The sequence below is a fragment of the Thamnophis sirtalis genome, unplaced genomic scaffold (assembly GCF_051295495.1).
Source record: "Thamnophis sirtalis isolate CommonGarterSnake01/CBP01778 unplaced genomic scaffold, rThaSir2_p1.2 scaffold_3, whole genome shotgun sequence".
NCBI classification, from domain to species: Eukaryota; Metazoa; Chordata; class Lepidosauria; order Squamata; family Natricidae; genus Thamnophis; species Thamnophis sirtalis.
Genome location: NW_028261383.1, coordinates 75,768,600 through 75,784,155, shown reverse-complemented (window position 1 = coordinate 75,784,155; position 15,556 = coordinate 75,768,600).

The window sequence follows — 15,556 nt, the reverse complement described above, 5'->3', positions numbered from 1 at the left end:
TTGCTTTCAAAGCTCTGTTTAAAGCGCCCTTCTTTCTCTGCACTGGCTGTTGTCGCCCTGTTGATGACGTCAGCGACGCGGTTTAATCGGGCACGGCTTAGTCAAGCGTGGTTTTGACGGGTCACGCATTTATGATGGTATTCTTTTTCCATTTTTTTCTTGCAAAATCCTCTTTAGGTTTGTTACACAATCTTTCTCAGGAAAGCTTTACTTGTGGTGCAGGAATTTGAGAGAAATGGGCACTCGAGGGGTATGTAAGGACAGTGACAGATGCCTAATCCTATTTGTGATCGCTCAGCCTTTTGCAATATTTCTCCTGCTGATATGTTGGGACTGCCGCTCACAGAATGCCCAGACACCATGGCAACAATTAGAGATATTGATTGCAAAGTTTGAAAGCTGAAAGTCTCAGCCCAGAAAAGCTATCTTTTGTTTTCCAAAGTTTGTCTCTTCCTTTAGTTCTGCTAATGGGAAATACAAGAGGATAGCAGGAGAATAATTAGTATGGCACTCTCTTAACTTGAATAAGGAAGCATGGCCATTAGAGCTTTTCTTTACCTCAGTGATGAAATGTTTCATTTCTATCACAGTTTCATCACATATCTCTTTTCTATATATGTATAGTCCCACTCTCCATAGTATCACTACAACTATATCTACAAGAGAAGCAACAATTATAGATTCGGGGTATATGTAATTTCAATTCTAAAGGAAACCAACCCTGATTGTCCTTTGAAAGGACAGATACCAAAGCTGAAGCTCAAATATTTTGGCCACCAAATGAGAAGAGAGGACTCATTGGAAAAGATGTTGATGTTGGGCAAGATTGAAGGGAAGAGGAAAAGAGGACAGCAGAGGATGAGATGGCTAGATGGTATCATCAATGCAGTAGGCATGGGTTTGGGCAGATTGAGGGAGACAGTGAGTGCTGGGATTGACCTGGTTCGCATCAGTTCAGGTGAGCCAACTGTAAAATTACCCACCCCCCACTATCAAAGTGGATCCTGGGCGCTGCACTGCACTGCAATGGAGAAACAGACCACGGAGCGGTTGATGCAAGGGAAGGAGAAGGACACTTTCCCATTTTTTTCTCCCTGCTCCTCCTTCCCTTGTGCCGGCTGCTCCATTGCCCATTTCTCCATTGCAGCGCTGCACTCAGGATCCACTTTGATATGGATGGTGGTGGTAATTTAATGACCGGTTCGCCCAAGATTGGCTATTGTGGGAGGCCCATTCTCCTGTGCGGCACAGCTGGAAGATGGGGATGGACCACACCTCCCACGACAGCCAACCTGACCCTGGGCGGAGGGGTTGTTAAATTATTTCAATCCCACCACTGGAGACAATGGAGGATACGGGATCTGGCAGACACAAATTAGCAACTGAATAACAACAAAAATGTGTAAGTTGGAAGAAAGACAATATTTAATCCTTCTCCTTTTCTAGAAGGGGGGGGATCCTTTTTATTTTAGAAGGCCATTTTTATGTGAGTGATTAATGGTGATAAGAACTGCTGAGTGAAATTTTAGCCTCTGAGGGAGATGTTGCTTAATGAAGCTGACAGAAGCAGCAATTTATAGATACTGTGTTGTAAGAGGTAAGTATTGGTTCATGAAACTCAGTATAATATTGTCTAATCCAATGTTTTTCAATCTCAACAAGTTTAAGATACATGGACTTCAAGTCCCAGAATTCTCCAACCAGCCATAGCTAGGGAATTGAAATCCACACATCTAAAGTTACCAAGGCTGAGAAACATTGCCTGGTATAATGGACAGTTGCTCACCTAGATCTCATCCAGAAGTTGTACTTAAATCAGCAATACTGAAATTTAAAAATGAAAATGCATGTTGCTTTAAGCAATTCTGTTAACAGCTACACTTTCTTTGTGTAATGTCACCAGAAAACTTTGATATGTCTACCTACTCAACAGGCAGTAATACACATCACACGCATCAAAAAGGATTAGCATTAATAATCTGTATGTGGCACCATTCAAGTAATTGCAAAGGAGAGAAACTAAATTGCACGAGAGGTTCAGGTTTCATCCATTAGTGGCACTATTATCAATTCAGGCATAGATGTGACAGAAGTCAGAGCTAAAATTAGCGCAGTGTCTCACTAGCTGCCCTCATCGGTACCATGCCAAAGAAGAATACTGCTCTTTGTTCTTTTGCAACAAGTTGTATCTGACAACAAGGGGTCTCTTGTCATCCATTGTTCCCGCAATGAAACCTGCGTGCTACTAAACCAAAACAAACCAGCTTCGTGGAGAGATCTACCCTCCCATAGCCTTTCCATTAGATAATCATTTCTGTTTTAAAATCAACACGTAATTTCTCTGCATCATCTTCACCATCTACAGATCTCAAACATATCCATCTTTTGTTTAGGATCTTTATGAATCTGAAGTTTTGTAAAAAGCATCTTTCAATACCCCTTGAAAATCTATGCAAACCAATAAGCTGAGCATGGAGAATTCCAGCCAATCTATGTTCTCTGTTTATTTACAATTTGTTAGTCCCTGAGTCATTGTCCCCACAGCTTCAAATGCTTTGTGAATTATCAGTAGGCCTTTTCCCATTTCCAAAGATACAAAGAACATTTTAGCATTTGCATACATAGGTATACGTAGCCCATCCATTTTCCCACATGTATTTATATACATGTGTCCAATGGTTTGCAAAATATTCCCCCTGATAGAGGTAAAGCAGAGGAAGATTGACTTTTAAAATTATTAAAAGGTATACTGAGCAGTCTAAAAAAAACCCCTCTGCCCTTGTGCCAGATCAGTATAGCAGAGCAAACCTAGAAATAGCATGCCAGCAAAATTGCATTTGAGGTCTGCTTAGATTAGGCAGAATGAAATGCTAGTGAGGAGTGAAAAATAAAAAGCAGCTGCTCTAATGGAGGATCAAATAGACCTAGAAATAGGATGAATTGGAAACAGGAGTTTCTTCTTTTGGGAGGTGGGGTAGCAAGGGAAAGAAAACGTAAAGATATTTTCTGAAGGTTGGAAGGAATCAAGTATCTTGGAAATGCATGCAACATCATTTGCTTGTGAATATTCTATGGCAGACGACATAGTTCATGTATCTCAAGAAATAGGGAAAAAATTTGTATCTGAAAATGCTCATCACAATCTGAGATTGCCATGTGCCATCTACTAGTCAATAAATCTCATAAAGTTCCACTCCTGGAGCTTAAAAGTAAACCCCGTCACTTTTAATTCACAGCTATAGTTGCAAATAAGAATTTGTCACAAATATGTTTGGGATCATGTTTGTGTGTCAAAAATGACAGAATGGGTAATACAGATTTTGTATTGGAAAATGTACTGAGTGAATCAACGGCAATGTACTCTATCCACCTAATGTAAAGGTTGTGTTTCTGTTTTGAATAATTTAAAAAAACAATGTGTAAAGAGCTATGGCATTGGAGAAGGCTCCTGCACCACAGTATTCCTTGGAGAACAAAGGTTGCTAACAAGCAAATACTGGAATGCATAACACCAGACATGTCACTGGAAGGCAAAAACTGCATCTCTTACTTTGGCCATGTCATGAGAGGGAATTTACTGGAGAAAGCAATTGTATTTGGAAGAATTAGCGGTAAAAGGAAACCAAGCCATTAAAGAATACAGGGACTGGGCATCATCAAAGCTGACACCAGTCAGAGCACAGAAAAGTAGTAGCTCAAAGTAGTAACAAGATCAGAAAATGTGAAGAGAGGTGACCTATAAAATTGCCAAATATCAGGCATGACTTGAATGCGTAAAATATTTACAAAGATTTAGTTAGCATGTGGTTGGTGTTAAACCGTCATGTGTTGGGGTACCGTATATACTCGAGTATAGGCCGACCCGAATATAAGCCGAGGCACCTAATTTTACCACAAAAAACTGGAAAGTTATTGACTCGAGTATAAGCCTAGGGTGGGAAATGCAGCAGCTACCAGTAATGATGTCCCGTGCAGCCGCGGGAGCAATGTCCCGCCTCCTATGACACACGGCACAGTGATTCCTATCATTGGATCACTGTACCAGAGGAGGTGGGACATCGCTATGTGGCTGCTTGCCATAACAAGGAGGAGGTGGGACATCGTTGCAGAGCGGCAGGAGGGGGAGGAAGGGGAATCGTAAGACAGCCCTGCATTACATTAGAACGTGAGGAGGGGGATGGTGCGGTGTGCGCTGCGCGACAAACTGACACAGAGGGAGGGGAAACTCACAGGGGCGCCGGGCCATTCACGAGCGTCACCAAGCGGCATGGCCCCACCCCTTTTTCTCCTCCATTTCGGGCAAATTTTTCACTGACTCGAGTATAAGCCGAGGCGGCTTTTTTCAGCCCAAAAAGTGGGCTGAAAAACTCGGCTTATACTTGAGTATATACAGTATTTATAAACTTTCTGTGGTCTTGCTTTTATTATTGCCCTTTTTAGCCAGTTTGTGCAACATACTAAAAAGGACAGAATAGTACTCCTAAAATTAGAAGGGATAAAGTTAATATTGTCTCCAAGGGCACTACAATAAATACAATATCAAATCTAAGAGTATCAAGTCTCATTCTTCTCCTAGCAATAAGCTTTGGTATAAAAACGGCTGGATTCATGCAAAGTGAGAATGTGATTTATATGGCTTAGCATTGTTATAATATATGAAACCAGCCCAAACTACCAGTGGTTTGTAAACTATAATTTTCTTTTGGTTAAAAAAAATAACCTAATTTTTAATAGCAAAATGAGTAGAAATATCAGTTCTGAATGTGATTATACCATATGGTAAATGGCAAGGTTTCCATGCAATGAACAATGAGGTAAAAGTCCTATTCTTTCTTAGGCAACATTACTTTGTTTGCTTTAGGAAAATCCAGCTGTTTAATTGCAAGTGTCACTGATAGCATGTGCTGTTCACGTGCATAAAAATTGCCCTGTGATTTTTTTTTCTACTGCCAATTTAAAAACTGATCTGTGAGTTGTAGGAAATGGAATAGGTGGCTTGTATTATATGACCCAGTTTCTTCATTTTATATATTTCCCAGCTGCCCTTATTCCATGATGATTGGCTTTCCATCTCTGATTGCTGGATCTTAGAGCTCTAATAAATCAAATAGATCCCACAAACTTAACGTTTACTTCCTTTTGCATTAAACAACCATTTTTTTTAGTTTTTTAGGCCTATGATAATGAATCCAGAGCTCTAACTTAATAATGCCTATCTTTGATTTATCAATTGCATATGTTCTCTTTTCTTAAACAAACAAAATATGGAAGGGATGGTAATGATATGTCTTGGCTTCATGGTTCAGTAATGGAGGGGCAAACTAAATAAATGGGTTAGAGGACAAGTTCCTTTCCTCATTTTAAATTTAAACTACGATCCACTAGTCCTTGCTTAGCTGGAAGAAAACTATCAGCATAAACTTGCTGTTCTTACTGCAGCCATCCTGTCTGATCTGGTTTATCATGCAAATGGTGGTGTCTTCAGCAAATAGAGGAAGGGGACTAATGAACTGGCCTGATGTTTTTGCCTTTCCTTCTCACAAACTGTTTCTAGACAGTGGGAGGGTATTCACTAATAATGCTCCTTTCTGGGGAGACTGGAGAAGGGAGCAGGGGAGTTTTGATAGAAGGGCTTTTTTTAACTGTCTTGCCAAAATGCACTCCTGGCTTTATTTGTTTAGTTATCTATCTATCAGATTTATGTAGCCGTCCATCTGACAAAGGTGTCTCTGGGCAGTGTACAATTAAAAAAGAACAATAAAGCATATCTTCAAAACCGTATCACCAGATCAATAAAACGCATCTAGCCTCACTAATTGTTGGTTTATGATGGGAGCTGTATGGTACAACAAGAGAGAGTGTTATGCAGCTCCCAGCTCCTCTATTGGAGAGCTGTTAGTTGGGTTATTGTGGAACATGAAGTTTTACTGCCCCACTAAAGTTCAAAGGGAGCCCAACAACGAGCTAATTAGCACTGAGAGGAAGGGGCAGTTGTCCAGTGAAGCAGGAATCAGAGCTGGTTCTCCCTATAGCAGCCCTACACTATCCCTTAAACACAGAAACACCTATTTATGTCAGGAAAAGCTACTTCAATCTGCTAAAACTATGGAGAGAGCATAGGAAAATCTCCAGATTGAGGGCCAGGCCTCCTGATTGGCTGAGTAGCCCTGTTCTCACACCCAATTAATTGCTATCTAGGTTGATCTCCCAATCAAAACTAAGTCTCTGGATCAGGGCTTGACTCTGAGAGCTGACAAAAGAGGTGAGACCCAAGGTTTGGAGTCTTCTCCACCAGAATAGCTTGCAGGAGAGACATTTCCCAGGAACAGCCAGTGGTTGGTGAGCTGTTCCTACACACGACTTAATGGGACCACCTCTAAAATGGTCAGGGAAGTACCCCAGGGTGTACTCATGATTCAACTGAAGCAGGTTTTTGACTTCTTAAGCCAAAAACACTGCTTCAATAATAGTAGAGCGGGGAGGGGGGGGGGACTTAAAGTTCTTTCAGATATCAAAGACAAGAGGAAGGCAATAGTATACAAAGAAGTCCAAAAAAAGAAGAAGGGTTTTTTTGCGGTGTGGTTGTCCCATGGTTAATGGAATGGGGGGGAGCCCTTTTTTGTCAGCAGTAACACAGGGTACTGCTTATAGTGCCCCCAAATTTTTCAGATGCATTCCTGGCACCTGAAAATGGTCAAATAGCAAATTCTGGATATGTGCAATTGCAGAAGTCAAAAAGCCTTGGCAAATACTTCAAGGAGGAAGTTGTAATTATATTTCTCTTCTTCTTCCAAAGACGTAAATGAGATGTGCATGGAGGAAGAAGTGAACCCGTGCCCACAGTTTTCCTAACTGAGCTTCACCATGATTTCCAATTTTCTTTGGAGCACATTGTATTAATGCAAGTAATTAATTAATTGACATTAATGCAAGTAGAGAAATAGGAACCACCTTTGGTGGAAAGTAACAGTGTTCCGTGCGCCTTTGGCATTTAGTCATGTCGTCCACATGGCCACGGAGTTGTCTTCAGACAGCGCTGGCTCTTTAGCTTTGAAACAGAGATGAGCACTGCCCCCTAGAGTTGGGAATGACTACCACATATGTGCGAGGGGAAGCTTTACCTTTTACCTTTATATCTACAAATAAATGATGACTTATCTCTCCAGTGGTTCAATTTTCAGTTCAGTTCAGTTCAATTGCGTTTATTTATAGGCCGCCCTTTTCCCTGAGGGGACTCAGGGCGGCTAACAACTTATGGGAGGGGAAGACGTACAATAACATAAAAATACAATATGTAATTAAGATCAAACAACATTCATTCAACATTCGGGCGGGGGCAAACTATAGTCTTTACCCCCAGGCCTGGCGGGATAGCCAGATCTTGAGGGCTGTGCGGAAGGTCTGAAGGGTGGTGAGGGTACGAATCTCCACGGGGAGATCGTTCCAGAGGGTCGGAGCTGCTACAGAAAAGGCTCTCCTCCGCGTAGTTGCCAGCCGGCACTGGCTGGCAGATGGCACTCGGAGGAGGCCTAATCTGTGGGATCTTATGGGTCGAGAGGAGGTAATTGGCAGAAGGCGGTCTCCCAAGTACGCAGATCCACTACCATGAAGGGCTTTATAGGTAGTGAGAAGCACCTTGAAGCGCACACGGAGGTCAACAGGTAGCCAGTGCAGCTCGCGGAGGATAGGTGTTATGTGGGCGAACCGAGGTGCACCCACGATCACTCGCGCGGCCGCATTCTGGACTAGCTGAAGCCGCCGGATGCTCTTCAAGGGCAGCCCCATGTAGAGCACGTTGCAGTATTCCAGCCTAGAGGTCACGAGGGCGCGAGTGACTGTTGTGAGAGCCTCCCGATTCAGGTAGGGTCGCAACTGGCGCACCAGGCGAACCTGGGCAAATGCCCCCCTGGTCACAGCCGACAGGTGGTGATCAAAGGTCAGCTGTGGATCCAGGAGGACTCCCAAGTTGCGAACCCTGTCTGAGGGGTGTAAATTTTGACCCCCCAGCCTGAGCGTTGGAACACTAACCAAATTTTTGGGAGGGAAACACAACAGCCACTCGGTCTTTTCTGGGTTGAGTACAAGTTTGTTAGCCCGCATCCAGTCCCTAACGGCTTCAAGACCCCGGCTCATCACGTCCACCACTTCATTGAGTTGGCACGGGGCGGACAGATACAGCTGCGTATCGTCCGCATATTGGTGGTATCTTATCCCGTGCCTCCGAATGATCTCGCCCAGCGGTTTCATGTAGATGTTAAATAGTACGGGGGACAGGACCGACCCCTGCGGCACCCCATATGATAGGGGCCTCGTGGTCGATCTCTGACCCCCGACCAACACCGACTGCGACCTGTCCGAGAGGTAGGAGGAGAACCACTGCAGAACAGTGCCTCCCACCCCCACCTCCCGCAGTCGTCGCAGAAGGATACCATGGTCGATGGTATCGAAAGCCGCCGAGAGGTCGAGGAGAACCAAGATGGAGGCATGGCCTCCATCCCTGGCTCTCCAGAGATCATCGGTCAATGCGACCAAAGCGGTTTCTGTGCTGTAACCAGGTCTGAAGCCGGACTGGAAGGGGTCCAGGTAATCGGCTTCCTCCAAGGACCGCTGGAGCTGGTAGGCCACCACCTTCTCAACAACCTTCCCGATAAAGGGGAGGTTGGAGACTGGACGGTAGTTGTTAAGTACGGCTGGATCCAGAGATGGTTTCTTCAGGAGGGGTCTCACCACCGCCGTTTTAAGTGCGGCGGGGAAGTGCCCCTCCCGAAGCGAGGCGGTAATAACCGCTTGGATCCAGCCCCGTGTCACCTCCCTGCTGTTAGCAACCAGCCAGGAGGGACACGGGTCCAGTACACAGGTGGAGGCACTCACAGCCCTCATGGCCTTGTCCACGTCCCCGGAAGTAACATCCTGAAACTCAACCCAGCGATGGTCGACCAAATCGTCCTCTCGTGTCTCGGCTGGTTCTGCAAAGGTGGAGTCCAAATCCGACCGAAACCGAGCAACTTTGTCCGCCAAGAACTGGGCATAATCTTCAGCCCTACCCTGCAAGGGGTCCCCCGTATCCCTCTTATTTAAGAGGGAGCGGGTTATCCTAAACAGGGCGGCTGGACGAGACTCGGCGGACGCAACCAAGGTGGCAATATAAGATCTCTTTGCTGCCCTAAGTGCCCTGATGTAATCCTTGGTGCAGGTTGTTAAAAGTGCTCGGTTTGGTTCGGATTTATCGGACCTCCACAGGTGCTCTAGGCGTCTCCTCCGGCGCTTCCTCTCCCGGAGCTCCTCGGTGAACCAAGGAGGTCTCCGGGATCCGCCGCCTCGGAGGGGCTGTAGTGGCGCAATCCGGTCGAGGGTCTCCGATGCTGCCGAATGCCAAGCGGCAGCCAGAGTCTCTACCGGACTGTGGGCGAGAGTATCAGGAATAACCCCAAGCTCCGTCTGGAACCTCAAAGGGTCCATAAGTAGCCTGGGGCGGAACCACTTGGTCGGTTCCTCCTCCCTACAGTGGGGGTTTGGTCTTCGGAAGTCAAGCCTCAGTAGGCAGTGGTCTGACCACGACAGGGGTATGATTTTATTACCCCTCAGACCAAGATCACAAGTCCACTGCTCCGAGAGGAATACGAGGTCGAGCGTGTGACCCGCAGAGTGAGTTGGGCCCCGAATTATCTGGGTCAAGCCCATGGCTGTCATGGAAGCCATGAACTCCTGCGCCCCATCCGAGTGTTCACCGAGCGTAGGCAAATTGAAATCCCCCAGGACCATAAGCCTGGGGAACTCAACTGCCAGCTCGGCTACCAACTCGAGGAGCGAGGGGAGGGCTGCTGCAACGCTGTTGGGAGGCAGGCACGTTAGCAGCAGGCCCACTTGACCCTTGAGGTCCAGCTTCACCAGCAGGCACTCACACCCGACAAGCTCCGGAGCAGGGATCCTACGAGGAACCAAAGACTCCCGAATAACAATAGCCACACCCCCACCCCTTCTCTGAGCTCTCGGCTGATGAAGCACCTGAAATCCTTCTGGGCACATCTCTACGAGGGGGACTCCTCCCTCCGGGCCCAGCCAGGTTTCAGTAATACATGCCAGGTCTGCCCCCTCGTCTAAAATTAAGTCCCGGACGAGGGGAGCCTTGTGAACAACAGACCTGGCATTTAGCGACAACAGCCGGAGACCAGGGTCCTGACTACTCGCGCCATCTGGCCTCGGAGTGGGACTCATAGGGCTGGAAGGAGGGATCGCTGTGACATAGCGAACCCTCCTTCCCCGGTAATGGCCAGCCCTAAAGTCCCCGCCATATCTGCCCCTCCCCGTTATGACCGTAATGCTCCGACCCACTCCCGTGTCCGTGGTCCCCCCAACCACACCTATAGCTCCCGCATTCCCGGACAGGCCCTCCGAATCAAACGCACTCATTCGTACACTCAGACAGTCCCCACGTAATAATTAAAAACACACAAGTACAACAATATAGGATAATAAAAGTGGGCGCATTCACTCAGTCACATGCAGTCTCATACACTCATCATACCAATTTAAAATAAAAAAAATTTAAATTTAAAAATTAAAAATTGCGCAGCGTGCAAAAAGCGTATGAGGCTTGTATAAGGTCTTAATTGTCTTAGTCTTCTCTTCTACAAATCTGGTGAGAGTTCTGGCAAGAGTTCAATGAGTTCAATGGGGGGGAGCAATCCAGAGAGGGGTGTTCCGTCCCTCTCCCTTCCTCCACGTCCCAGAAACTGTGCCCTAAGCCGGAAGAGTTTCCTTTGAAAGGGCTGAGATGACATCTCTGGGCCTCCATAGATGATAATAAACCCACTAGGTGGCCAGATTGTAAGTCCAGGCGTCCAGCTACTGTAAATAAAGGAGGCCAGGTGGCAGAGAGGCCTCGTAGCCGTGGAAAAATCACACAGGACAGGCCACACCAAAGGGAAGGCCTGTTCAAATGGGGCGGAGGGGGAGGGCATCCAAAAGGGCCACAGAGGCAGCAAAGACAACTACCCAATCTCGTCCAATATTCTGCCAGGCCAGCCCTTTCTCTGGGATAGTCTAAAGTTCGTACAGCATAAAAGCGCAAACAGAGATTATCAAAAGGAGCCGAGGGCGCCGCGTTTCGCAAGCCAGCAGAGCCGATAGAGCAGGGGGGGGCGCTTAAAGAGGCAGCGGTTGCAACAAGCAAACCAACTGCCCAGCTTCGTCCAGCGCCGCTTCAGATCACCTACCACCTCCCCAGAATTAGAGTCACAACCGCCAAACACCTTCCAAGGCTCCTCATGGTCGACGGAGGAAACGGGGCTAAAATTACAAAAAGAAGCCACCGAGGACGGCGCCATCAGCGCGCCGCCGCCATGATCTTGGTTTATGCCGCCGAACGCCGTCAGAAATGCTGCAGGTGATTTCCTGGTCCGGAGGCTGCTCAGTCGCGACAACTCTCCAAATAAACGATGGTTCAAATATCCCAAATGTCGCTTTCCCACTGGGGCTCCCTCCTGCATAGTCTCGAGCCGGGTCGTTGGTGTTTTTTAGGTATTTTCCGCTCACCCAGACCGGAGAGAAGAAGTTAGCGGCCATTCGCCTCGCACATGCGCACCACTCCCAATTTTGGAATCTTCAAGCAACTACAGATATTTCCTTGGACTTCGTTGTCTCATGCTCATATATGTTTTATCTGCTGAAATAATGACTCTTTGTTTTCAATGGGACATACAGTAGCTGCTAAAGACAGCCCAAAGAAAGTACTATGCCTTGGATTGAAACTACTCAGACTTTAAGTGTGATATCATACATACTGATGTGCTGGGTTCGATGAGAGCAATAAATGTAAAACATATTTTAAAAGGGCTAAAATAAACTGTTAGGTCTAATTGCTAAATAGTCCAATGAGCTGGTAGCTGTGTATTGCCTATTAAGAGGAGTTTTTCAATCTGAATCCGAGAGTTCGACCAAGGCAGCAAGTGCCATCTGTTTTCTTTGAACCACTTTTTCACCAAGTGCTGTGCAAACATTTCATTAATTAAGCAAACATGAAAATCTAGGAACACACCTTTTTACATGCAAATCAGTGATAAGAGCAAAGAGAGGTAAGGCAGACTCAGTGAAGTCAAGCTATCTGAGAACGACACTTATCACTACCTCTTGTTACAAGGAAATTGAAAACTTTAGAAATAGCCAGGGCGGAATCAATATTTGGGGTGCTGCAAATAGCTGCTATAATTTTATTTTATTTTTTTTGTTTTTGTTGATGGGAGATAAAAGGCTAGAACGGATTCAAACAGATAAAGACCACCAAGAATGGATCCACCTCAGAGATGCACAGCCATAGTTCCAAGGCCCCACCACAGGCATGGACCCAGCTCTTAAGGCCTCTCCAAAAGTTGTCAACCAATTATAATTTTTTATTTGACAGAAAGGGAAACTATTAAAAACACCGGGAGTAATCATATCAATTGTGTTGATTCAAGCTTATGTACATTTTAATTCAATCACCCTTATGTTTCATCTGTTCCTAATTATGCATGCACTGATTCAGCTGAAAGCCAGAATTAGATCGTCTCTCTCTCTCTCAAAATCACAGCTCCTAAATGAACTGTGATCAGCCCCTAAATTTTTGAAAGGAGAAGTATTTGGTTTCACATCTATTCCTTAGGATTTTATGTTGCTATCTGTCTAGATGTGTTTATGATCGTTGGAATTAGTGCTTTGGGATAAGTGCTTTCATTTTTGGATTCCTGTGAAAACTGCCACTGTTCAGCTTCATTGAAAAACAATCTAATTAATGTTTAAATAATGTTTAATTATGACATAGTGTCTCAGATTTGCATCTGTTCATTGTTGGTACCATGTACCTAATTATATACAAATTCCGGTAGAAAAATTAGTACAATATACCTAATTCATGATTACTAAGAGTATCATCTCTTTTTTAAAAAGGTATGTTTCAGCTATTGTAGCGATTCAGTTCCTTTGGACTGTATCCCTTTAAACGTCAGGAATAGATTTACTTAAAGCTTTAATTCTATTTTTGTATAAGAGTAAAATCCCAGCCAAAGCAGAAAACCCTCAAACATGCCCATCCACCCCCCACAACAGAGAAAATTACCCATTGTAGAAAAAATCTTTTAGCCACATTTTGTCCTTGGTAGGAGACTGCAACAAATTTGCAAGAAATATTCTTTTTTTTTTAACGTTAGCAAAAGGCTAAAGGGAAGAATATGTGATGAAACATTTCAACTTGTCTAAGTAAGCTAAGGAATATACTACTGATGTGCTGGCAATAATTATCAATCTAAACAACTTTAAACAGGATTTAGACAAACTCATTAAGAATCATCAATTGGCTACTAGTCCTGGTGAGGTTTTTCTGCTGACTAAGATCAATATAAGAATAAAAAGTTGTATAACCATAGCTTGGTAATGATAGTTGTCTTCACATAGGACACTGATCCAGTCCTAAATAAATCTTAAAAACTAAGTCACACACTAAACCATAAAGCCCAGGTGGGTGGTCAAATGTTGTTGTTAGTTGTGAAGTCATGTCCAACCCATCACAATCCCATGGACAACATTCCTCCAGGCCTTCCTGTCCTCTATCATCCCCCAGAGTCCATTTAAGCTCACACCAGCTACTTCAGTGACTCCATCTGGTCACCTCATTCTCTGTCATCCACTTCTTCTTTTGCCCTCAGTCTTTCCCAGCATTAGGCTCTTCTCTAGTGAGTTCTTCCATCTCATTAGGTGGCCAAAGTATTTGAGTTTCATCTTTAGGATCTGGCCTTCTAAAGGGCAGTCAGGCTGGTCTTATACAACACAATAAATAAATCAAAGTAAAGTAAAACCACAATTTGGTTTACTACAATATGAGAACTTGGTCTTTATTAAAACTAGCACTATAAACCCTATTCAAAGCTCCTAGCTAGAACTGTTTTGTTACCAATAACAGCAGATTACCTGTGTCTTACAGCAACCAAAGAGAGCTTGTTTGTCTACGATATTTGGTATTCTGGTTCTATTTTCTATTATCTCTTCTTTGGATAAATGAAAGTGTTTTCCAGGTTTCACTCACTCTAAATCATCAATGGCAAAATAGTCAAGGAAATAGCATTTAAACTGCCAAAGGCATTGTGTTTGGTAAAGCAATGTGTACACAGTCCATGTCCTGCGTCATCCTAGCTGAAAGTGCCACCATTTGTGGATCATACAGAGAGAGTTATAATTCTCCTCTGAAGTGTACACATGATTAACGAAGAATAAGTGCCATTTGTGTTCTTCCTTTGTTCATTATATTGGACCATGGATACCGGAGCCTCTAAATTAGGGCTCAATTTCTGCTACAAGTTGTATAAAGGACAGAGATGCTTTCAACTAGGAATTACAGAAATATATGAGGTGGTATTTAAGGCTGGTCCTGCCACAAGGATGGAGTGATCTCCTTTTCTCAGGGGAATGAACAAGGACTAGATGGAGTACTTTTCTCGTCTAAGAAAGAAAAGGGCCTGGGTATTCCTGAGGCTTGCAGTAACTACTGCCTCAGAGGAAACACGTACCTGCTTTATAGTCAATAATGATGGTGAACCTATGGCATAGATTTGTGATGGCGAACCTATGGCACATGTGCCATGTAGCACCTGTGAGCCATCGCCCCAGTTCAGCTCCATTGCGCATGCGTGTCTACCTCCCACCAGCCAGCTGGTCTTCAGGTCTCTGCTGCGCATGTAGGGGGTCATGTGTGCATGCACGTGTGGAGGCAAAGTGCATGTGGGGGTGGGTGCATGTGGGGAGGTCCTGTGCACATTGAATTTTTGGGGTTCAGGTGCTCATATTTATACACACGCATACTTTGGGCACTCAATCCGGAAAAGGTTAGCCATCATTGAACTAAGCCATTAAACTTCAGGCAGCATTTTTTTCCATTGCAAAGTAGTGGCAATGGTCCAAGACTCTGTGGATTTGGGGGGCAGAGATGCTAAGAAAGATACCTGCATCTCAAAGCAAGGCACTAAAACTCAAAAAAGTCTTGAACAGGTAGCAGGTAGCACTGATAGCACTGCTCAGGAGGAGGAGAGCTCCAGAATTTGTTGTTTCACTTTGGCTTCTGTGTGCCTTGGTTTCCACATGCCTCCCCAGTGGCGCTTAGTAATCCTCACTTTCTAGAGTTCCCCATTTGGAGTCAAGGGAACATCAATGTCAGAAGCCACAGCAGGAGATAATTGTAGCTTTTATGTCCAGGTTATTCAACTTCCTTAAAGCATCTGGTTGACTATTCTGGGATAGCAATGTCAATTCATCTGGTCTCATCATCTGATCCAACAAGTCTCCAAACAGATTGTCTCATGGAATGCAATGTTAAAGAAGCATTACCCCAGATCCAAAAATGTTTAGATTTTATCTTTTCTAGTTAGAGGAACACAAGTCCTATGTTCTTCATTCATGAGTAATTGGATGGTTCTTAACTTAAAATATCATTGGTTAATTCTCTGTTGACCATAGAAATCCAGAAATACTATTTAGGCCAATCTTCTTTAGCTGATGAGCTCCTGCTATAGCTGCTACAGGCTAAATATTC